Source organism: Notamacropus eugenii, chromosome 1, assembly GCF_028372415.1.
Source record: "Notamacropus eugenii isolate mMacEug1 chromosome 1, mMacEug1.pri_v2, whole genome shotgun sequence".
NCBI lineage: Eukaryota > Metazoa > Chordata > Mammalia > Diprotodontia > Macropodidae > Notamacropus > Notamacropus eugenii.
In genome coordinates this window covers 9,939,109-9,946,478 of record NC_092872.1, presented here as the reverse complement: position 1 = coordinate 9,946,478, position 7,370 = coordinate 9,939,109, and positions in this window count along the sequence as shown.

Genomic DNA, 7,370 nt, shown 5'->3' with positions numbered 1-7,370 from the left:
GGTTGAAAGACCCCATGGAGATCACTTGACCAACTCCCTTCTCATTTTAAAGGTGAAGTAACGAGCCCAGAGAGCAGGGATTTTCCTTCCCCCCAAGGTCCCACAGCTAGGAAATAGCAGAGGTGAAATTGCTGCTCGCTTATGAATGAAAGGAGTATGTGTATACTGCTGAAATGATGGAAATAAGAAATTCTACTCCACAGAAATTAAATTAAGTGCTAGCTGACACACAGTAAAGCACTTTCTGTAATTGTCCACATTGATCTTCAGTTCTGAGACAGGTGTAATTTATTCCATTTCACAGATGAAGAAACAGAAGTTGGAAGAACTTGCCCATTGTCACACAGATGGTAGTTATGTGTCAAGCTTAGATTTCCTGACTCCAGCTTTGACCTCTCAGTATAGACTAGCAAGGTGCGGAGAGATTGGCATCCACAGAGATGGATGGTTTTGGCCACAGCCATGCTATGACCGTGTTCATACTTAAGACTGAGGGATTGTGACCCATGCTAACTAAAGGGAGTAGCCACGGGAAAGATGGGCAGTAAGTGGCACAGTGGATAGAATGCCAGACCTGGAGTCAGGCAGACTAGTTTCTGTGAGTTCAAAACTGACCTCAGACACTGTGTGTGATCCTGGGCAAGTCCTTTAGCCCTGTTTGCCTCAGTTTCCTCATCTATGAAACGAGCTGGAGAAGGAAATGACGAACTGCTACGTTATCCCTGCCAAGAAAACTCTTAAGAAAAAGTCAAACACGACTGAAAACGGTGAAAGACAGCACTGACGTTATTGATCAGGAAAACCTGTTTCATTGGAACATTTAAGCCTAGAGAGGACAAATAACCGCACAGCCCGTTTGTAGCAGACTTGGGACAGGAACCCAAAGCTCTTACCTTCAAGCCAGGTACAGTCTTCAGTCTGTTCTCTCTCACCCCCAGTGCAGCAATTCTACAGCCTTCTGGAATGCTACTCTTGTTCTCAGTCCAAACTTCTTCCCTACATCACACAAAATCTGTTTCCTTCAAACTTTGGCGCATTTGTTGGAGTGCTGCGCACTATAGAGCTTTACGCAAGGCTGCTACTTCCAGTGGCCAGCCCTTTGCTTAAGTTCTTGATTACGTCCCCTTTAATTCTGTTTCCTCTAGGTTTGAACATCCTCTGTTCCTTCTACCATCTCTTCCATGGGGACCCAAAGGCTGACTTCTTTGGGAGTCATCACTCTTAGCCGTTGGCAGTGATGGGTGTTATGTCTGGCATAATAAGCTTTTTGGTTTAGTTTGATCTCTCCTATTGATTGTTCTGCCCTATCTGATCTGCCTGCCTCCCTGGAGGATGTTTTGGGCAGGTCAGCCATTGGATAGACACCCCTCCCTTTTTTCCCATGCCATCATCACCCTTGCCTTTCCTCGCTTAAATCTTGACCTTTGAATTGTCCAATTCTACTTTCCAAGGACCTCTACACTCCCATGCTTTGCCCCCTTGGCCAGCTCATCTTTTTGTAAACCCCAACTCACCTCTATTTCAGTGCTGCAGAACACAAGAATTCACTGAAGCTTATTAGCAGTCCCAGCTGGGTCCTCACTGCTGCATTTCAGTCCTTTCTCTTCCTTACACTCCCACAGCACTTGTTTCAAACTTCTTGTGCTCTTTGCTCCTACCAGAGAATTTTGTCTCATACATAGTTCACTGAAAAAAATTAGACCATCCATATTAAGTTCCCCCGGCCCCAATTTCACATTTCAAAATCATCCCCTATCCTTTCATCCTTTGCTCAAGGTTTGCCTCTTCCTGATCCCATCCCCTTCTTTCGTGCCTTTTGGATGATTTTGAACCCTGATTTTTCCATCTCTGACCTTGACTGCTGAGTCTGTGGTGTCCTCATACTGTCATTCAGTCCTTTTCATGGCCACTCTTAGGAAAAGCTAAGCTCAATTACTTCCCACTCCTCAGTCCCTTGCTCTCAGGTTTTCACTTCCAACACTGTTCCCGCCAAGGTCACCAGTGGTCTTTAGGGTCAAATCTATCTGCCTTTTCTCATTCTTGACCTTTGCAGCTCTTTGACAGTGCTGGCCATCTCCTCTCATATACTTCTCCAGGGTTTCTGTGACGTCAGTTAAGTTCTTCCCTACCTGGCCCCTCCTCGGTTTTGAAGGTTGGGCAGTGTGTGCACGTGCCTCAAGGCTCTTGTCCTGGGCCATTTCCTTTCTGCACTTGATGATCATAGCTCCTGTGCATTCATTTGTCATCTCGATGCAGATAACTCCCCAACCTACGTATTCAGCTCTTTCATCTCTCTTGAACTCAAATCCATTACTCTAATTTCATGGCAGACTTCTCCACATGGATGCTCCATAGGCACAGAAAGTCCAGTCTGGTCCCAAACCAAGCCCATCATCTTTTCCCTTAAACCAACCTTCCTAGCTCATTTCTTTAAAATTTCTTACTTCCCTTCTTTCAGTCATACAGGGCCATAATCTAATCATCTTCATATTTTCATTCTTCATCCCTGCAAATCCAATTAGTTGCCATGCCTTGTTGATTGTCTCACTATTTCTCCTTTCCATCCCCCACTCTCCACTGCTAAGGCATACATGCTAGTTTAGGTCTGCATCACTTCCCAGTTGGTTCCCTTATGTTTGCCACTTTGCCCTTACAGTGTTTTGCTCCAGCCTGTTTCTCCCACTATCCAGCCCAGCTGTCCTTGCTGTTCCTTGTAGACGGCTCTCCATCTCCCGCCTCTGCCCTCCCCCAGGCTCTCCTTTCTCACTCCTGCTCTTCCAAGGCTCAGCTAGCGCCATCTTCAGGAAGCCTTTCCTGATACCTCCAGCTGTTACTGCCCTGCCCCATCACCTTTTTTTGGTACAGTCTTGTGTTTAACCATCTGTGAATGGGTCATGTTCTCCAAATAGAATGTAAACCCTTTGAGAACAAGGATGGTCTCCTTTATGCTCACAGGAATCCTCAGGGTTTAAGCAGAGTGCACTATAGGCAGGTATTAAATGCTTCTTGATTGAGTGAAAGCCTGCCTGCCTTTAGTGCCAGAAGAAAAGGTTGGCTTTGTCCCAGGGTTGATCTAGGAGCAGCCTGTTCTGGTGATCAATCATGCCAGCATTCTATTTACTTCCGCAGTGGGATTTAGAGCCAGAACTTTGGAGACTATTACTTTTTGTAGGAGATGAATTCTCATGCCCAAAGTCACACAGGACTTCGTGTGACAGGCCAGAACTAAAACCCAGGTCTTGGCACTTGTACCACTAGGTCCTTCACACATCAGGCCCAGTAAATCCAAGTACCAGCAGCCATAGAAGCTTCCTTCCAGGGAAACTGGCTTGACCCCCAGTGCTACCAATGAGGCCAAGGCCAAGGCCAAGTCCCTGAGACATCAAGAATCTTCACTCAAGTTCTAGGTCCTAGAAAAAACCTGGCCTGCAGGCTCCAGTTAAGGAACCAGTTCTCCTACCCCTCACAACTTCCCTTTCCAGCATTTCCCTATCTATATTCTAACCAAACTGGATGACCTGGATTCTGTGGCTCAGTTCTCATCTCCTTTCCTGCTATACTGGAACCTGGCTCCTTTTGGAAGGGTGTGCACGTGTGAGGCAGTGCAGTGTGGTCAGCTGACTTTTATGTTCATGTCCTGGCTCCAAAACAGACTCTGGCCTTTGCCCACCCTCCTCCTCATGGTCTTAGGAACCTAAAGAACTATGTGAAAGGCCAATCTGGGTGCATGTTCATCTGTATGTTTGCAGAACACTTCAGTCACCAACCTCCCAGCCCTGGGAGGTAGCTGGGACTGCGGTCATGTCCATTCTGTGGACAAGGCTCACACAGCTAACAAGCATGGAGCAGAATCCACTCTCCAGATGCACCTGGCCTGTCACCTGGCGCCCTCTGCTGGGAAGGAGGGGAGTTGCAGGCCCCGGCCCAGGTCAGACGGCCCACACTCGGGTAGGGCCTCCAGTCACTCACAAAGGAGTCCCTTCGCTCTATGCACACACGTCATACTAAAGGATTGTGACACTGTACATAGAATACCGTAACAAAGCTGAGTGACTGAGGCAAGAGAAAGGTTGGAGACTCCGGGAAAATTGAATGAGAACAATTTTAGTCAAATCAAAAATATTTATTAAGCATTTACTATGTGCTAGACTGTTAAGCAGAAGGAATACAAGGAAAGGTAAAGCATGATCCCTGCCCTTGAGGAGCTCCCATTCTAACAGGAGGAATAACGTGCAAATGACAGCATACATATAAATAACACATGTAAATGGAATTCTAGGCTGAAGGCACTAGTGGCAGGGGGAGGCTGGGAAAGGCCTCCTGCAGAATGTGGGAGCTTGGCTGGAGGTAATAAGTGTCAGAAGGCTGCCAGACAGAAAAGGTCAAAGTTGGGAAGGGTGCTGGAGCCATGTTCTAGCTGCTCCTTAGTACCTGAGCAGGGGAACATGGTCCAACCTGTCCTTGTCAAAGACCAATTTGCAGGCAGCTAAATGGTACGGTCGATACAGCGCTGGCCCTGGAGTCAGGAGGATCAGAGTTCAAATCTAGCCTCAGACACTTACTAGCTGTGTGACCCTGGGCAAGAGTTGTGGATGACATGGAAGTGGCAAGTCTAGGTAACTGGATGGTCGTGCCCTCCACAGTAATAGGGAAGTTTGGAAGGTGAGTTTTGGAGTAAAGGTGAGTCATTCTGAATACACTGAGTTGAAGTTGGTACCTGAGAGGGGTGCTGAAGAGAGAGACCATGGTTGGACCTAGAGATATGCAAGTCATCTGCATAGATAATTAACTGAGACAATAGTAAATTATGCAGAATTTTGGAAAGCCTCCGTTAATGTTCTGGGAACAAACGGCCAATTATCCAGTTGGGCTAGAACACAGACAAGAAATAGTATAACAGGAGAAACATGAAAGGAAAGCCGGAGGCCAATTCTGAAAGACCTCAAATACCAGGCCATGAAGTTCATACAGGATGGACCAGAGGATGGTCATGCAGATGGTCAGAGCCACTGAAGGTTTCTGAGCAAGAGTACCATAGACAGACCTGTCCTAACGAGGTCTCTATGTGGAAGACTGGAGAGGGGAGAGGGGAGAGGTGGAGCATGGAGGCTGCTCGGTACGCTATGCCAGTAGTCCAGGCAAGATGTGACAAAGTTCTGAACACAGGGTAGCAGCCACAAGAGTGCAGAAGGCAAGAGATACCAGAAACATTGTGGAGGTAGAATCAACCCAAACTGGCAAGAGACCTGCTGAGAGCAGTGAGCATGAATAATCAAGGACTCTTTCCAAGTACACCCTGGGTGACTGGGAGGGTGACGCTGTGCTTGAGAGAAGTCTGGAGCAGTAGGGGAGACACTGTTTTGGACACATGAAGTGTGGGGGCCCAGCAGGACATGTGGATAGATCATACGTAGCTGGAACGAAACTTAGGGGCCCCATAGTGGGTTCCTCATTTTACAGATGAAGGCTCTGAGGTTCAGAGAGGTAACACCACTTGCCAGGGTCACATGCAGCAGACAGCTGGTGATGATTCAGGACAAATCTGGGCCGATACATAGATATGGAAGTCATGTGCCAAGCAATCAGACTGTCACTGATAACATATTTAACAAAAACTGCAGCAGAACACAACCCCTTCCTTCATGGCCACAGTGTAACAGTCTTTCATTAGGCATCTGGTGGCACCTTCTACATGAAGGGCCCTGGGCTGTCAGCCTGGGGAAGGACGGAGGAAAGACCACTGAAGTGAGGAGCACTGAGGGCATAAGGCTGCCCTTCCCTTCTCTCCAAGCTCATCTCATCTGCAGAGCAGGGGAGACGGTCCTTGCCCTACCTACTTCCCAGCAGTGGTGTGAGGGATGAGGTTTACAAATGTGGATCAACATAAGAAGTGTTACATGGGAACAAGCAGACCCTGCAGCAGTAGCGGTGGTAGGTGAGAGGAGATAAAGACAAATGACCACTGTATAAGCCACAGACTTAGAGGGACAGACTACTCTGGTGAGTCAAAGAAGGGAAACACCATTTCTAACAAATCAGGGAAGGCTTCCTCAAGTTTCCTCATCTGTAAAATGAAGTTTGTTTACTTTGCAAATCTTATTAATCAGCATGGTGCAAGAACACTGGATTTGAGTCAGGGTTGGAATTCAGATACCAACACCATGATGTATTTATTACTTGTGTATGCCTGAGCAAGTCCTCTCCCCTCTTTCTGCCTCAGTTTTCTGCTCTGCAAAATGAAGTATTGTTACCAGTAATACCTAAGAGTCCCCACCCCCTCCTTTCCTCTGAGCTAATAAGCCTATTCATGGAGAGCACGTGGGGAGACAAATCAAGGCAGGATTTGGGAGTCACAAGACTTGGATTCCAACCCTGGCTCTGTCACCTTGAACAAGGAAACCTCTCTGGGCTTAGTTTCCTGCTCTGCCAAATAAAAGGGTGGAACAGATGCTTTCTTAGGCCCCTTCCAGGCCTCCAGTCTATAATCTTTGTGACTGGCATCCTGTCAGTGACTTCCTTCAGGTTCTTTCTTACTCCTTCCACACGCATTCTCACAACTGAAATCCTCCTCCTCCTCTCTAACCCTCCTCCATGGTTCTGAGTGCCTGCATGGGCTACAGGGCTCAGTGGGCTTTTACCCCGCTTGTTCAGGTCTCTAAAAGGAAGAGACTGGACTAGAGCAAGACTTCTTAACCTGGAACCCAGAGATCAAGGGGTCTGCAAATTTGGAGAAGAAATTTTTGTTTTCACTTTTATCTGAAACTGAACATTTCTTTCAATGATGATTTTTTTAAAAGTCATTCTTCTGAGGAGTTATTAATGATTATGATTAGAACATAAACATTATTCCTCATCAGACTGCCTAAGGGATCCATGACCCAAAAAGCTTAAGAACCCTTGGATAGGGGCTTTCCTGCTCAACATCTGACAGTCTTCTTGAGGTGGGCCACTTGGCCTACTTCCAAGGCTCTGACTGACCCCCTCAGAGCCTACTTTTACACCATTTCCTGATGCCAAAGGTCTTTGAAACCCAACAGAGGACCCACCTCACCGTGGGAGTCTTCAGTCCTGCAGTGCTCTAGAACTCGGCCCAATCTCAAGCGTTACCCACTCATGACCCTGTGCCTGTCTCCAACCTGCCCTAGCAATGTGGCTGCTCCTAGCCTGACTTGATCTTCCAGAAGCCTAGGAGCAATCCTAAGCAAGCCAGGTCACTGGGGGAGGCTGAGGCAGCTCCCCCTAACACACCAGAGCTTGTGAGCAGCAGCTCCCCATCCCCCAATCTACCCGACTCACTGATGACTTGTTCTCTATAAAAGCTCATGAAGGCCTATTGCTAGTGAGGAACGAGAACCAAATGTAGACTGAGG